Source organism: Manis pentadactyla, chromosome 3, assembly GCF_030020395.1.
Source record: "Manis pentadactyla isolate mManPen7 chromosome 3, mManPen7.hap1, whole genome shotgun sequence".
NCBI lineage: Eukaryota > Metazoa > Chordata > Mammalia > Pholidota > Manidae > Manis > Manis pentadactyla.
Window position 1 is genome coordinate 184,549,296 of NC_080021.1, and position 18,569 is coordinate 184,567,864.

Here is an 18,569-nt window from a genome sequence, read left to right on the forward strand (position 1 = left end):
GAAATGGCAACTTTCTAAAAAAATACAGCATTCCAAGACCGACCAAGGAAGAAAACAGAAAATCTAAACAGACCAATTACCAGCAATGAAATTGAAGCAGTAATCAAAAAACTACCCAAGAGCAAAACCCCCGGGCCAGATGGACATACCACAGAATTTTATCAGACATACAGAGAAGACATAATACCCATTCTCCTTAAAGTTTTCCAAAAAACAGAAGAGGAGGGAATACTCCCAAACTCATTCTACGAAGCCAACATCACCCTAATACCAAAACCAGGCAAAGACCCCACCAGAAAAGAAAACTACAGACCAATATCCCTGATGAACATAGATGCAAAAATACTCAACAAAATATTAGCAAACCGAATTCAAAAATACATCAAAAGGATCATACACCATGACCAAGTGGGATTCATCCCAGGGATGCAAGGATGGTACAACATTCGAAAATTCATCAACATCATCCACCACATCAACAAAAAGAAGGACAAAAACCACATGATCATCTCCGTAGATGCTGAAAAAGCATTCGACAAAATTCAACATCCATTCATGAAAAAACTCTCAACAAAATGGGCACAGAGGGCAAGTACCTCAACATAATAAAGGCCATATATGATAAACCCACAGCTAACATCATACAGCGAGAGGCTGAAAGCTTTTCCTCTGAGATAGGGAACAAGACAGGGATGCCCACTCTCCCCACTGTTATTCAACGTAATACTGGAGGTCCTAGCCACGGCAATCAGACAACACAAAGAAATACAAGGAATCCAGATTGGTAAAGAAGAAGTTAAACTGTCACTATTTGCACATGACATGATATTGTACATAAAAAACCCTAAAGACTCCACTCCAAAACTACTAGAACTAATATCAGAATTCAGCAAAGTTGCAGGATACAAAATTAACACACAGAAATCTGTGGCTTTCCTGTACACTGGAAAACAATTCCATTCAGAATAGCATCAAAAAGAATAAAATACCTCGGAATAAACCTAACCAAGGAAGTGAAAGACCTATATACCCTGAAAACTATAGGACACTCTTAAGAGAAATTAAAGAGGACACTAACAAATGGAAACTCATCTCATGCTCTTGGCTAGGAAGAATTAATATCGTCAAAATGGCCATCCTGCCCAAAGCAATCTACAGATTTAATGCAATCCCTATCAAATTACCAACAGAATTCTTCAACAAACTGGAAGAAATAGTTCTAAAATTCATATGGAACAACCAAAGACCCCAAATAGCCAAAGCAATCCTGAGAAGGAAGAATAAAGTGGGAGGGATCTTCTTCCCCAACTTCAAGCTCCACTACAAAGCCACAGTAATCAAGATAATTTGGTACTGGCACAAGAACAGCCCCAAGACCAGTGGAACAGAATAGAGACTCCAGACATTAAACCAAACAAATATGGTCAGTTAATATACGATAAAGGAGCCATGGACATACAATGGGGAAATGACAGCCTCTTCAACAGTTGGTGCTGGCAAAACTGGACAGCTAGCTACATGAGGGAGAATGAAACTGGACCATTGTCTAATCCGATAATACACAAAAATAAATTCAAAATGGATCAAAGATCTGAATGTAAGTCATAAAACCATAAAACTCTTACAGAAAAACATAGGCAAAAATCTCTTGGACGTAAACATGAGCGACATCTTCATGAACATATCTCCCCAGACAAGGGAAACAAAAGCAAAAATGAACAAGTGGGACTATGTCAAGCTGAAAAGCTTCTGTCCAGCAAAGGACACCATCAATAGCACAAAAAGGTATCCTACAGTATGGGACAATATATTCATAAATGACAAATCCAGTAAGGGTTGTCATCCAAATATATAAAGAGCTCACGTACCTCAACAAACAAAAAGCAAAGAATCCAATTAAAAAATGGGCAGAGGAGTTGAACAGACAGTTCTCCAAAGAAGAAATTCAGATGGCCAACAGACACATGAAAAGATCCTCCACATCGCTAGTCATCAGAGAAATACAAATTAAAATCACAATGAAATATCATCTCACACCAGTAAGGATCGCCACCATCCAAAAGACAAACAACAACAAATGTTGGTGAGGTTGTGCAGAAAGCGGAACCCTCCTATACTGCTGGTGGGAATGTAAATTAGTTCAACCATTGTGGAAAGCAATATGGAGCTTCCTCAAAAAGCTCAAAATAGAAATACCAGTTGACCCAGGAATCCACTTCTAGGAATTTACCCTAAGAATGCAGCACTCCAGTTTGAAAAAGACAGATGCACCCCTCTGTTTATCGCTGCACTATTTACAATAGCTAAGATATGGAAGCAACCTAAATGTCCATCAGTAGATGAATGGATAAAGAAGATGTGGTACATACACAATGGAATATTACTCAGCCATTAGAAAAAAACAGATCCTACCATTTGCAACAACATGGATGGAGCTAGAGGGTATTACGCTCAGTGAAATAAGTCAGGCGGAGAAAGACAAGTGCCAAATGATTTCACTCATATGTGGAGTATAAGAAAAAGGAAAACTGAAGGAACAAAACAGCAGCAGAATCACAGAACACAAGAATGGACTAATAGTTAATAAAGGGAAAGGGACTGGGGAGGATGGATGAGAAGGGAGGGACAAGAGCGGGGGAAAAGAAAGGGGGCATTACGATTAGCATGTATAGTGCCTGGGGTGCCCGGGGAGGGCAGTGCAACACAGAGAAGACAAGTAGTGATTTTACAGCATCTTACTACACTGATGGACAGTGACTGTGAAGGGGTATGTGGGGGGGACTTGGTGAAGGGGGGAGCCTAGTAAACATAATATTCTTCATGTAATTGTAGATTAATAATACCAAAATTTAAAAAACAAATTTAATAAATAAATAAAATTAAAGCAATACCAAAAGTTGTCCAAAGATGTGGAACTCTTAACCCATTCAATCTTAAGAAAAGTTCCCATGTCTAAGATATCCACTGTATATGTGAACTAAACTTCTTCCCTAGGCTTCCAGAGTATTAATAACATCCTCAAGAGAATTAAGAAAACAGTCACTCAATTTCCTGTGTTCTGCAGTTCAGATGAGACTCCTGAAAGAATGCCTGTACAACACTGTGGAAAACAGTTTGGAATTACCTAGTAAAGTTATATATACCCCACACACAACCCCAAAATTCCATTACATTATAAATAGTCATCAGTTGTTTTAGGGGGAAGGAAGAAACGTAAGAGATCACAAGACCACAAGTTTAATCTGTAATGACAAAAAAAAAAAAAACTGGAAATGAGGCAAACATCCATCACAACAGAGTAAGTTATGGCATATATCCTTACAATAGAATACCAATCCTACTAGATATGACTGACAGCATTAAGAATCAGCATGGATGAATCAAAAACATACAGGAGTGAAACAAGTATCAGAAGACTCATACAATTTAGATCAAGATTGAAAATGGACAATATTAAACTACGTTCCATTTGTGGATATATATGTATGGAATAAAAATTACTCCAAGAAACAGCAAACCCAAAATGTAGGGTTAATGGTCACTTCTGGGAACAGGGGAAAGGAATGCTATGCGAGATGACATACATAGGGGCTTTATGTTTTAGTTCTTGGTTGGTCATTTTCTTCTTCTTTTTGAAAACTCTACATGTGTTTTTATACCTCATCCTTTATACCTTCTTTGGCATGTAGTGTGTATTTTTCAACAAAAACGGTAAAATTTGCAAAATATGATCCCACTTTTTTTAAAGTATACACTTTATATAAAAGAATAATGATTTATACTAAAATGTTATACCATAATGACATTTTCATTCTATTCTTTCACATTTTCTAAAATGTATTTTCTTAGGTAAAATAGTGCGGGCCAAAGATTTCTCTCAGCTACCAAACCTAGAAGAGGCAAGGGAGGATTCTCACCTCGAGCCTCCCAAAGAAGTGCTGTCTTACTGATACCTTGATTTTAAACGTCTGGCTTTCAGAACTGTGAGAGAATACATTTCTCTTGTTTTAAGGAATCAAAAAGAAAGATAGTGCCGACCAGCTTGCCCCCAAAATCTTTCCATAAAATGGAAATCTGTAATTGAATTTGAAAAAAAAAGGGGGAGTGGGTTTGGTCTAGAAAACAATTTAAAGTTAGGCTTGTCAATCAATCCGAAAGCCAGTCATTTTTTTCAAAACCGTGTTTCAGTTAAACTTTTATTTTTTTGAAGCCCACTTTTTCTCTTGTATAATGATTTGATAATGCCAAACACTGTTATCAAATGATAAGTCCCACACTTCAAAGAGCACACATTCCAGCCAGGTAGACACACAATAGAGGTAGCACACTACACACCTTGCCCAAGCCCATCCGTCTGCTTGGAAAGCAGCATGATAGGGTGGCAAGTACAGTCAAAAGGTCTTTAACTTTCTCAGTTGAGCCTGAGTGAGTGTTCAGAGTGTTTTTGTATGGGAGTGAAAGGACAGGAGGAGGCAGAAAAAGAGAATGGTGAGAAAATAAGACAGAAATAAGAGAAAAAGATGGAGGATGTAGAGAGAATTAAAGAAGGCAGAGAGGGAGAAAGACAGCATTAACAAGTAATCTGGGCTTCAAAAAGTCTTCATAAATAGATTATCTACTTGACAGAGAATGAGACTACATGTGAAAAAATATGTAAGTAGTAATGTACTATTATTGGAATGTGTATGTTCAGTACAAGGTTAAATGAGAAAATTCCTATGTAACATCTTAAAAACAGGTTAACATCATCACTATGCCAGTATCAAGAAACAAAGTTACAGCAACAGGTCTTAAATCCAAATGAAATTCTCTCCTCTGTAAATCTTTGAAAATGTTCTCATAAGGAAACTTAAGTTTTAGACCCAAATATGTTCTATTACTTTTAGAGTCCTAAATGAAGACAGACAAGCAACACATTCCTAAGAACTTTTGAAAGAATACGGCATGGTCTTAAATAAAGCTATTCCTTAATCCAAGCCCCAGTTCATAAATTAATTCCAAAGTTAACTGGGTTCCAATTCAACTGAGCTCATAACTCCAGTATGAAAATGAGTTAACCTGAAAATTGAGATTCACTCTAGTACACATGCTATGTCAGCCAGAAATTTAAAAACCTGGTCTTCAAATCCTATGCCAAGAAATTCCAAAAGCTAAAATAGTTTACTTTCTTAAAAAAATATAATATAATGTTCCTCATGTAATTGTAGATTAGTGATACTAAAATAAAATAAATAAAAATAAAAAAACAGGACATGAAGCATCTTCCAGACACACTGCCAAGAAAACTTAAAAAAAAAATGAGTAACAAGTATCAGCATAGGGAGTTTGCATTGTAATTGTCAAACTAACCCAATTAATTTGGTTCTTGGACTTGAAGAAAACAAGAATTGCATTCCTAAGTATTTATTTGATGGTTGGGTCAAAATTATTTCAAAATCTATTACATGTTACAAGGTGACACTCTCTTACAAGTCTTCCCTCCCTTTGCCTTCCTTCAAGTTGTATCTCTGCTCTTTGGTGGGGAGCAGGGGAGGCGCCAGGGGGAGAGGCATTGTTCCTAAATTCAGACATCCACCAGCTCACCAGTCAACACCACTGTTGCCATAACACTCAGCTTTTAAAGGACACTGCATTTACTCACATTAACCAGGCTAATTGATATTTGCTAACCTACAGGTTTCCTCTCAAGAATTAATAAAGATTTAAGAGCAGAGGGACTTCATCTGTGAATTCATGCAGACTCCTTTTGAGCAGGCATTAATCCTTTGTAATTCACTTACATCTAAAGTGCTATAACAACAAAATCTCAAGGTCATTAAAAAAAAAGGACTGGGGAACCAACAGTTCAACGTGAACACTTTCAAAGTAAGAGCTTCACTTCAGACCAGTAGAAACTTTCAAGACTGGTTTATACTTTCTACATGTAGTTTACGCTGAAAGGAGTAGAGAGCAACCAGTTCCCATCAAAGAAAAAGTATGAAAATATAAAAAAGTTTTCCTACCATTTCTCCCCAAACACTAAATCACTCAGATTAACAGCAAGAGACACTCATAATAAGCACTGCACAGGCTGCACAAGGTACCAGGAAAGGGAAGCTGAGATATTGTAGTTCTTCCAGCCTGGTTCTAAAGGAATTTCCATGTGACTACTGCAGGTCCAGCCCACATTTAAAGAGAGAGGCCAGAGGAAATCAGAGCAGCAGAAAACAGGCAAGAGAAGCAATTTCCACAGACCTTTGCCGGGTCCTCATTCCCTTGCCACAACTGCCAGACACATTTCAGTCCTAACAAAACCTCCCTTCTCTTAATTACTATGGGTCAGAAGCAACAGAGAATCAAACAAGGAAATCACAGCTGTGGGAAACAAGCAGGAGAGGGGTGAGGGAAAAATCTCATCACACAGGTGAAATTGCCACTCAGAAGGAAGAACATACTGGAGACAAGCAGAAGAGTGGCAGGAAACGAATCACTTCTGCCTGATGCTAAGAGGAGCCTTGGCTAGGAGAACAGCCCTAGCCAAGGGGTCCTGCAGGCAGGTATGAGATGTTGGTGTACTGGAAGACCCTACCGTCTCCTAAGGGTGACATTCATTACCTTTCCTGAGACAGACAGGCACTACCCTAATCCAAGCACCCAATGCCTAGGTTACAGGAGAGTTTAGGTATTATGTTCATTTTCCTTCCACCTTTATTAGACAAACTGACACTAAAATTACAATGTGCAATTCATGGCAAAAAGTGAGAAATACATTATTAACATACCTCTTGGTTTAAAAAATACTATCATAAGGGAAGAGAAAATAAAAGAACTAGGTTTACCCAAAAACTTGTATGCCCTTCAAATAAAATATGACCCTTGGATACCTTATGTAGACCTTTAAAAACTCAACTGTTAAAGACACACAGTTGCTGAATGCAGACAGACAATAAGCCTAAATACTGGCAGACCATATAGCTCGGATATAACCACCACAGGATTATGTCAAACAGGAAATAACTAGAATGATGATGGCATCAACTACAGAGAACAAGGATAACAGACCAGAGTGGTAACACTTGAGAGGCCTGGGCAACTAATTCAATTGAAAACCCAAGGCAAAAGGTGGGAAAGCGAAGTGGGAAAAGTGATATAGAAGGAAAAAAACTGAGATGTAATATACTAATTAAGGAATAACATTTCGAATATGTATTATAACAGCTTTAGTTTACAAAACGCTCTCAAACCTAAAGAAAAGAACTATGACACAACCAAACTACAGGAACTGGGAAAGAAAACTGGGTCCCAAGAGTCTGACACCAAAGCCTTCCAAACGAAAAGGAGAAGTAGAATTTAACTATGCCTCCGCGTAAGCTGGGAAAGACTAGAGAGCGCAGAAGTTGGGCTCTGAGATATGCAGTCCCGGGACTAGACAGGCGTGGAAACGGAAAGGTGGTCAGGATGGGGAGCTTCAACATGGAGAGGCAGCTCCAGCGGACTGGCAGGAAAGGGACAGAGGTGTGGGAGAAAACCACACCCTCCCAGGCAGAAACCCGAAGGGGGGAGGGGAAAGCGCCCCCGGGGGGTTAGGTGGGGCAGGGTCGACTAGGACCTGGGAAGGCAGGAAACAGCAGAGGGCAACCCACTGGAGAGAGGAAAGAGGGCGCCCGGGCCTGAGCATACTGCGGACGTATGAAACTGCCGAGGGAAGCTCCGCCCGGACCGCACGGGTAGACGCTGGGGCACTACGAAGGGGGCTGGAGGAAAAAGCTGAAACCAGAACTAGAAAGCTCACGCTACAGCGCTCAGAGACCTGGAACGGGAAAGGACAGAAGGTACCAATTACCGCTGCTGTTCTCGCTGGACTCGGAACCCACCGCTGCCGCCGCCGCTTGTTACCTGCCAATGTGCCTCTTACAAAGCCGCGGCGGCGGCAGCAGAGGCGATCCTGCCCATCACGTGATCTCCGCGTCACGGGCCAAGGAGAGGCCAGCACACGTCGCTCGTGCGCAGCTCATCTGCCCGCCCACAGAGCGCGTCCCTTCCTCTAGCCAACTCCCACGCCTACGTGCGAGGCCCACAGAGCCCAGGCGAGGGGAGGAGCACTGGGAATGGGCAAATACGGGAGAGATTTTTGGTATTTCTGGTACTCGGACTTATTAGGAATGCTACCCACCGCATCCAGGACGCTCACAACTGCAGCTCCTTGTCACGCTGTGATGACCTCACAAGGCCCAACAAAGTCGCTCCCCTGCGGCCTTCTTGTCACGTGATGTGGCCCGCCCACTCCAGGCAAAGCCTAGCCTCCCAAACCTCGCCCGAGCTGACTGCGACTCCCGGCCTGCTGCACAGCAAAGTCACTCACCACCGCACCGCAGCCTTTCCCTGGCGGTTTCATAGATGTCGCGTTTGTGACTTAGTGACGAGGGTAAGGCCGAGATGGAAAGCGGATACGGCTAGCTTCTGAGACACACCAGTAGATGCCACCGGCCAGGTGACTGAGCGTGATTCCTGCTGGGAGATGTAGTCCGGCCGTGGGTGGGGTTCCGCTACCACGTTCCCGGGCTCGCGCCCCGCACGCGGGAAAACGCCAACGGCTGGCCTTGATAACAGCACCACGCTTCAAAAAGCCCAGGGATTTACGTTTTCTTAAATGTGGGATCGAATTCTGCGTTCCCAAGCCCGTTTTGCGTGAATTAACATTTATTGAATGCCTACTCGATGTCAGCTATTTACACAACCATTTTTATTCAATCTTAGTCAACCTTTCGAAACAGGATTATCCTATTTTAATGATAAAGGGTTAGAGCGGTTCAGTTGTTTCCTGGCTAAAATACCCAAACCGGATTTTCTATCTCCAAACAAGTAATAACCCTTTTCTCAAGAAAGATCTAACCTGTTTTAACTGCAGTAATTCAGGATAAAAGAGGAAATAATGTTTTTTAATTGTAACATTAGTGTTTTAGCGTTAAAAGCATTTTCTCATTTTCTGGCCTATTTGATCATCAAAGGCAGTATCCCAGGCTGATTTGATAAACAGACTTTGGAGTCCAGCAGGCTTTGTCTTAATTTGAGCCCTCCTTTGTGTTAACACCACTTCACCAAGTTGTGAAAATTAAATGAGATCATGTAAATAAAGTAGCCTGCTTGGCAAGTAAACCCTCAATAAATATTAGTAATTATATTCACACCATATACGTATCTTTTGATAATTAGCATATCCTGATTTTTGTGCAGGACACTATGTTAATTACTGACTTGCTAGTTACTAGTAGACTGTAGGTTAAACTACTTGATGAAAAACAATTGAAACCTTAAGAGTTTTGACCAATTCAAGGGAAGCCTGTTATCATCTGAATTGATCAGAGAATGCTCAGGCTATGCCTTTAACAAAATTTATTGTCATGACCATTCATGTGTAGATACTATCTCTCCCCTTTTGACACTGAGCTAGGATTGTGTCTGGTCTGATCAATCAACCGTTGAGAGGCGAAGATTTAATGGAAAGAGCACAAGACAACAGTTCTGAAAGGATACATACAAACCTGATAGCAGCTTTGGCTGAGGGTGGGAAAGGTCTGTGATTGAGGGTACTAGTCAAAAGCGACAATATCTGTATTTTAATTTTTTTATATAGAGCAGATAATGATGTTTTAATTAAAGATTAACATTAAGAAAGGAGACACCAGAGACCATGTGTTACCTCTGTGACACTGTACAAGCTATGTCACCTCTCCAGGCCTCTATTTCCTGTTCTGTTACTGTATTAAAATATATCCACCTTTTCTGTACCAGGCATACTGTGCTAGGTGCTTTCATTAAATTATCATTTATCAAAGGAGAAATCCTACCTAGGAGCTAGAATCAGGAAAATAAGGGCATCAACGTCCTAAAATCTTACTAATTATAGTTATTACCACCTGGATGCAATAGAACTCTCCTCTCACAGTAGTCTCCCCTATAGGATACCACAATCACCCCTTTCCAGCCAGGCTGAGATATCACTCTTAAGCTAATTTCACATCCTGTGACTGCAAAGAACATCACCATCCAATTCACCTGTTTATGTTTGCTTAAGTGCACTTGGCTAGACTAAAGTGAGAGCATAATGCAATGGAAAATACACTGGAGAAATTCTCAGAAGCTTGGATTTTTAATTCTACGCACATGGCTGGCAATAAGGAAGGTGGGTAAAATTAGTTTTTCTTAGATGAGACTCATTTCAGACAGAATCAGTAATAGGTGGCTGATTTAGGAAGATAGAATCAAGGCATATAAACTCCAAAGCAGGATTTCACAATCTAGATAAAACAAATTCTAGAATCAGTTCAAATCTTATCTACTCCCTCAAAGTAAAATAAATGATCATAATCAAATGCATTATACCCTGCCCAAAGAATGCAATAACTGAGAGGGAATGGTCTAGTTAAAAAAGTGAGGTATAAGAAGCAAAAATGTACACAATGCAGAGAAAAGGGTGGTGTGACCAGAATGTGGAACATTTTGGTCCCCTTGGCAGATCTGTGCCTTTAATGGATAGAGATTGGTGCTCCATACCTATTAGCCATAAAAATTACCCAAGATCACCCAATGTATGTTCCATGTCACCAACAACCTTCTGATTAGAATTCGGTTTTTCATATTTTCCTCCAGGGGGGTGAATGCATTATTGACCAGAGGACCATATGTTCTTTTGCTTGGCTGAAAATTAATACACTGACAATGACACTTGGCAGTATACCATCATTTCTGAGGTATATTTATGCCCAAAGCCAGCTGAACTGCGGGAATGCTGGCCTGTGAAAGCAGTAAGCGAACAGTTAATAATTCAGCCACTGTTGTGAGACCTGTATGGAATAACCAAAAAGACTCCCTAGTAACACTGTTGTGTCTCATTTCTCTAAAAGGCCAGTTCCCTCATAATACTCCTAATTAACAACTTGCCCTTCCTAAGCCTGTTTCTTCATAAATAGACAGGAACTAAATTATGCTTACCTTATTGGGCATTCTCAGGTTCATGCAAGATATTGCATATGAAAGTCTTTAGAAAATAATTGGAATATAAAAATTATAAGGAACTATATTACCAGAAAAAACTTTATTTGGTTACACCAGTACTTATATAGCCTTAGTCAGTGGTTAAGGCTTCAGTTCTAGAGGAATCCAGGAAGGCCTGGATTCAGAACAAGAGTCAGCAAACTACATCTCATGGACCAAATCCAGCCCACTTCCGGTTTTCCAAGAACCCACTATTTAAGAATGGTTAGCCCTGGACAGATACATGTAAGAGAATGAAACTGGATTATTATCTAACCCCGTACACAAAAGTAAGTTCAAAATGAATCAAAGACCTTAATGTAAGTCATGAAACCATAAAACTCTTAGAAAAAAATATAGGCAAAAACCTCTTGGACATAAACATGAGCAACTTCTTCATGAACATATTTCCCTGAGCAAGGGAAACAAAAGCAAAAAGGAACAAGTGGGATTATATCAAACTAAAAAGCTTCTGTACAGCAAAGGATACCATTAGTAGAACAAAAAGACATCCTAAAGTATGGGAGATATACATAAATGACAGATCGGATAAAGGGTTGACATCCAAAATATATAAAGAGCTCACACACCTCAACAAACAAAAAGCAAATAATCCAATAGAAAAATGGGCGCAGGATCTGAACAGATGCTTCTCCAAAGAAGAAATTCAGATGGCCAACAGACACATGAAAAGATGCCCCACATCACTAATCATCAGGGAAATGCAAATTAAAACCACAATGAGATATCACCTCACACCAGTTAGGATGGCCAACATCAAAAAGACAAGCAACGACAAATGTTGGTGAGGATGTGGAGAAAAGGGAACCCTCCTACACTGCTGGTGGAAATGCACATTAGTTCAACCATTGTGGAAAGCAGTATGGAGGTTCCTCAAAAAACTCAAAATAGAAATACCATTTGACCCAGGAATTCCACTCTTAGGAATTTACCCTAAGAATGCAGCAGCCCAGTTTCAAAAAGACATATGCACTCCTATGTTTATCGCAGCACTATTTACAATAGCCAAGAAATAGAAGCAACCTAAGTGTCCATCAGTAGATGAATGGATAAAGTAGATGTGGTACATATACACAATGGAATATTATTCAGCCATAAGAAGAAAACACATCCTACCATTTGCAACAACATGGATGGAGCTAGAGGGTATTATGCTCAGTTAAATAAGCCAGGCAGAGAAAGACAAGTATCAAATGATTTCACTCATCTGTGGAGTATAACAACAAAGAAAAAACTGAAGGAACAAAACAGCAGCAGACTCACAGAACCCAAGAATGGACTAACAGTTACCAAAGGGAAAGGGACTGGGGAGGATGGGTGGGAAGAGAGGGATAAGGGATAAAATGCAGCATTACAATTAGCACACATAATGTAGGGGGTGGGGAGATGGGGAAGGCAGTATATACAGAGAAGACAAGTAATGATTCTATAGCACCTTTCTACGCTGATGTACAGTGACTGTAATGGGGTATGTGGGGGGGACTTGATAATAGGGGGAGTCTAGTAACCATAATGTTGTTCAAATAATTGTACATTAACAATATCAGAAAAAAAAAAGAATGTTTAGCCAAAATATATAAAAATTCACATGCCTCAACACCCAAAAAGCAAATAACCCAATTAAAAAATGGGCAGAAGAATAAAAGTGTCGGCAAAGGGTCTGTTTGTGTTTATACAGAGGATCAAAGCCGAACTGGGCTTCCCCGAAAATAAACTAAGATACGATATGAAAAAGAACTTCCAACATCAGCACTCTCTGGAAGACTCATGCCAGAAGATGATCATCAAAAACCCCAACAAAGATCCACGCACTGCTACAGCTGTAGATGCACTCATCCCACCAGTTCCTGAACTTGCCATGGGAATGAGGAAGGAGATATCTAAGCTGGCCTGTGCATACAGTAAAACAACAAATTTGACTGGATCTATACTGTTGGAACTCAATCAAGAATTAGGAGAAGTGCAAATTGTAGCGCTCCAAAATCTTACAACTACAGACTATTTACTGTTAAAAGAACATAAGGGATGTGAATATTCCCCAGGAATGGGTTGTTTTAATTTGTCTGATTTCTCTCAGACTGTTCAAGTTCAGTTGGACAATATCCACCATATCACAGATAAGTTTTCACAAATGCCTAAGGTGCCTAACTGGTTTTCTTGGTTTCACTGGAGATGGCTGGTAATTACAGGTATGCTTTGGTTATGTAACTATACTCCTATTATGTTAATGTGTGTGCGCAATTTAAGTAGTAGCTTAAAACCTATACATGCTGAAGTTACTCTACAAGAAGATATGTCAAAGAAATAATCAATCTTCCCATGTTTTCTGCCGCCTGCTACTTCTATAGCTTTTCTTCTTCCTTCCTAATTACAACCCTTAAATAGAATTCGTGCCTCATATCAAATTTACCAAGTATCATAATTCTTCCAAGTGGTAAAGATACCTCAAGACAAATGCTGGGCATAGAAGCTACAGGGCATAAATATGCAAAGAAATAAAAAGCTAACCATTTCAAACAATAAGGCTTCTCTCTCACTTACCAACTTTACATTTCCCTGTATGGCCCCGGAAGATGACTGGTTAGCCAGAGACGGGTAAGATTCCTCAAGGGAGGAACAACCTAAGACAGGCACAGTCGCAGGGGGGTCATCAGGTGAGAAATTGGGGACCAACAGAGGTGAGGCTTAGAACCTCACCCCCCCTGTTCTGAGAGAAATCTTCTGCATCCGTGGATGTTTTATTGCCCTTGTCTAGCTTGGATTAACACATAGTCTACAGGCACACACCTGATCATCTACATTTGCTCTCTTACAACACTAAACTATGTTTTCTACCTTTATCTTGCATCTACCTACCACTTCAGCATTTTATTAAAAATAATAATAATAAAGAGAGAAATGTGGTATCCACATATAAATCAAGTATAAAAATCAAATGAGTATTCATATTTGAACTGACTTGTTTATAGTTCATAATGCATGAGCAAAACTGAAAGTTTCTGTGATGACTGCCCTTGTACTGTTCACTATGTAACTTATTCACTATGTAAGAATTTGTTCTCCATGTAAGAACTTGTTTGTTATGCCTCAGAAGATTGGAGACTGATGAAAATTAGGCTTGGGGTGGATTAATGATTGTGCATTGAGCATTGACTCCCCTATACAGAATTTTATTGTTGTTAACAACCATTTGATCAGTAAATATGAGAGATGCCCTCACAAAAAAAAAAAAAAAGTACACACTTCCAATGGTAAAATAAATAAGTAACCGGGATGTAATGTATAGCATAAAGAATATAGTCAAAATATTGTAACAACTTGGTATGGTCATAGCTGGTACCTAGAATTATCATGTATATAAATGTTGAATCACTGTGTTGTACACCTGAAACTAATGTAATACTGTGTGTCAACTACCCTTCAATAAAAAATAATTATCTACAAAAAAAAAAAAAGCAAGACACCTCCACAGGTATGTAAGAAGACCTGAACGTATGCACTGATGGACAGTGACTGCATTGGGATATGGGTGGGGACTTGATAATATGGGTGAATGTAGTAACCACATTGTTTTTTCATGTGAAACCTTCATAAGAGTGTGTATCAATCATACCTTAATAAAAAATTTTTAAAAAATGGGCAGTAGAAATGAACAGACCCCTCTCCAGAGAGATTCAGATGGCCAACAGGCACATGAAAGGATGCTCCACATCACTAATTATCAGGGAAATGTAAATTAAGGCAACAATGAGATATCACCTCACACCAGCTGGTGAGGATGCAGAGAAAGGGGAACTCTCTTACACTGCTGGTGGGACTGTAAACTAGTTCAACCATTGTGGAAAGCAGTATGGAGGTTCCTCAAAAAACTAAATTAGAAATACCATTTGACCCAGGAATCCCACTCCTAGGAGTTTACCCAAAGAAAACAAGATCCCAGATGCAAAAAGATGCATGCACCTCTATGTTTATTGCAACACTATTTACAATAGCCAAGATACAGAAGCAACCTAAGTATCCATCAGTAGATGAATGGATAAATATGTGGTACATATACACAATGGAATATTATTCAATCATAAGAAGAAAACAAATCCTACCATTTGCAACAACATGGATGGAGCTAGAGCGTATTCTCAGTGAAATAAGCCAGGTGGAGAAAGAAAAGTACCAAATGATTTCACTAATTTGTAAAGTATAACAACAAAGCAAAACCAAAGGAACAGAACAGCAGCAGATCACAGACTCCAAGAAGGGGCTAGTGGTTACCAAAGGGGAGGGGTAGGGAAGGATAGGTGGGGAGGAAGGGAGAAGAGGATTGAAGGGCATTGAGTGGCACACGTGTGTGGGGGGGGTCATGGGGAAGACAGTAGAGCACAGAGAAGACAAGTAGTGACTCTGTGGCATCTTAGTATGCTGATGGACAGTGACTGCAGTGGGGTCAGGGGGACTTGATAATATGGGTGAATATAGTAACTACAATGTTCATCATGTGAAACCTTCATAAAAGCATATATCAATACCTTAATTTAAAAAAACTACAACAAAAATAAAAGAATGGTTAGCCATCTTTAAATGGCTAAAATAATCAAAAGAATACTCTTTCATGGCATACAAACCATAATAAATTCAATTTCATTGTCTATTAAGTTCTATTGTAACTTAGCCATGCTTATTCATTATGTATTATCTATAGCTGCTTTCATGCTACAATAGCAAGGGGGAATATTTGTAATAGAAGCCACATGGCCGAGAAAGCATAAAATGTTTACTGTCTGGCCTTACACAAAAGTTTGCCAACCCCTATACTAGAAGAACCGACATGACCTTCAGCAAGGTACTTAAGCTTTCCTGCCTTAGTTTTCTCATCTGCAAAATGGGGATAATAATAACTACCTTAGAGATTTGTCTAGAGGATTGAAAGTGTTCAATTATAGTATTGGGTTTGGGTTTTTTTTTTTTTTCTTTTTATCCTTTTGGACTGCAACCCACAAGAGGAAATACATACATACACATATATATGACTAAAATATGTTTTACAAAATAATATCCATATATTTATGTACTCTGAGAGTTACAGTATATCTTTCATCTAACATCCCTTAATGTAAATATTTTACATAATCATGGCACATTCACTTCTGATAGTTTTCTATTCTATTTCTGCTTTCTAAAAAAATAGTTTCTCCTAGCCAAAAATGGAACAATTTGAGCAAGAAAATAATGATAATATTTGGCTCTAACTCAAAGAATAAAATAAATATCCATTAGCCAATGCTGACGTAGACAGATGAATGAATAAATAGAAAAGACAACTCTTTCTTATATAAGAATTCCAGTTAATAAACATGAAAATAATGAAATTTAAAAATCACCTTTAGATATGCCACAGAAATTGTTGTACCAATGAATAATAAAATAAATGAGCAAAATTTAAGGAGAAATTCTATTTGCATAGTCTCAGAGTATATCCCTCAAAATGTTTATGAATTACTATGGTGGGTTTTCTGTTGTTTTCTTTTGCTTTTATTAATTTTCATGGTAAATCCAAAGGTGTTCTAAGAAATTACTGTGGTGTTTTAACAAATTGTTTGATACTCCTCCCTTCAGGATTCCCTCCCCCTTGAATGTGGGCTCAACTTCATAACTCATGTCTAACAAATAGAGAATGGAACAGGAAAAGTAACTTTACAATGTAGAGATTTAACAGACATCACCTTAACCAACTGATCAAAGTCAACAGCAGAGTAAGAAGTTATGTGATATCATGTACAACCTGGTAGTGAGGCAATGTGAAGGGCATATCACCTCTGTGTCATTCTTCCCAAAAATCCATCCTCTGAGCATAATCATAAGAAAACAGCAGACAAACCCAAACTGAGGCCCATTGTACAAAACACTTGCCCAGTACTCTTCAAATGTATCAGTCATAAGGAACAAGAAAAGTACTGAGAAACTGATACAGATCAGAAGAGAGTATGGAGACATTTCAACTAAATTCACTCCAGTGTCTTGGTTTGAATCCTAGGATAGAAAAGTGGCATAAATGGGAAAAGTGGGGAAATACAAATAAAGTCAGCAGTTTGGTTAATAGTTTTGTACTAGTATTCATTTCTTACCATGATTGTGTAAGATGTTAACATGCAGAGAAACTAAATGAAGAGTATATAGAAACTTTCTTTTAAATTATTTCAAATAATTATTATTTCAATTTTTTCAAAAATAAGTTTTAAAAAACAGCTGCTCACAAACTACTAACCTGATTTCCCAGCCCAGAAATGCATCTAGATCTGCAGGTTGAAGAATACTGAGTTAATTCAAGCAAAATATTTAGAACATTGTCTGGCACATAGTAAGTGCTCTATAAATACTAGCTAGTACTAATGTGACAGGGACCATGGGGTGTAGTCAGAGTAGGGTGAGGGCCTCCGGAGAAAGCAAGGCAGGGTATTTACAGTCAGAGCAATGTAACTACATGCAAGGAAGCCCCCCTATCAAAACTCTGTGTTAAACATTAAGCTCTAGAGTCATTCTTCAGGGAGATCAGATCACAAGTTTTTATTATGCTAATCATTTGTAATCATAAGATTCACTTAAGCATGCTAAAAGGCCCAGGCCTGTGTGTTGTCTTTCCTCCTTCAGACCTGATGTAGTGACTTGCAATCTGCACAATGAATAATGGCAAGTAAACCCAGGCATAAACAACATACTAAAAGGCAAGAAGGATTCCACCTTAAAGATAAGATTGCATTTTAACACCCAGGAACTTCAGAACTAAGATTCTTAACTTACTCATTAGCAAACAATACCTCAGCCCACCTTGGGGGCTGGGCAGGTGGCCTTGTTTGATATGCTCCCAGACCAAAATGCTGGTTTCTCAGGGAGAAATCAGAGCAGGAAGTTGTTTGTGTTAATTCTAAATATTCAGGGACCACTTAACAAGTCCACACCCCTAAGCCTTCTTTTTCACTTTCCCAAAAATTCTCAACTGCCTATAAAACCCCTAGACAACACATCACTAGGGACTCTCTTGTCCCCTCCTGGCACCAGCCAGAGCTCTGTCCTCTTGATGTATTTCTCAATAAAAGCCTCTCCCTGGCTTTCCTACCTTGGGTGTTTGCTAAGTTCACTCTTTGACTCCTCAAACAAGAACCCTGGCATCACTAATATCCAACAATAATGTTAGTTCTCTTTCAGGTTCTCTTTCTATTTTGTTCAAAAGAGACTTGCCCGTGAAAATACATGGACCTTAATATAGGATATCATATATCATCTGTATCAATCAGAATGAAGAATCCAGGCCAAAGTGGGAAGACACTGTTTTGGGGTAATAAAATAATTTATCATAAGTCTATTACCATAGTCTCCAATTTCTTATACCTAAAATATTAGAGCTGCGATATCCCCGTTTCAAAATACATATTTCTTAGCATGAAGGTGCCAGGAAGAACCTTCAGAAAAAGACCCAGAGGGACAGAAAAAAATTAAACAGTCTAAGTTAGACTTTACAAACATCTGCTACCATGACAAGAATG

At 39.1% G+C, this 18,569-nt stretch overlaps 1 protein-coding gene across 13 annotated transcripts in view; it reads right to left on the minus strand.

Annotated features, from left to right (window-relative positions):
* UBAP2 (ubiquitin associated protein 2) overlaps positions 1-8,495 on the minus strand; it is a 168,977-nt gene extending 160,482 nt beyond the window's left edge. For 5 of the 13 annotated variants that reach the window (XM_057498771.1, XM_057498770.1, XM_036898037.2 and 2 more), the window contains exon 1: positions 7,823-7,965. The gene's annotated coding sequence lies outside the window, so the exon portion shown is untranslated. Of the gene's footprint in view, positions 1-7,789; positions 7,966-8,152; positions 8,299-8,341 lie in introns of those variants that run through there. The other 8 variants (XM_036898035.2, XM_057498773.1, XM_036898033.2 and 5 more) reach the window with 8 other exon arrangements.
* Positions 8,496-18,569: the final 10,074 nt, after the last annotated feature.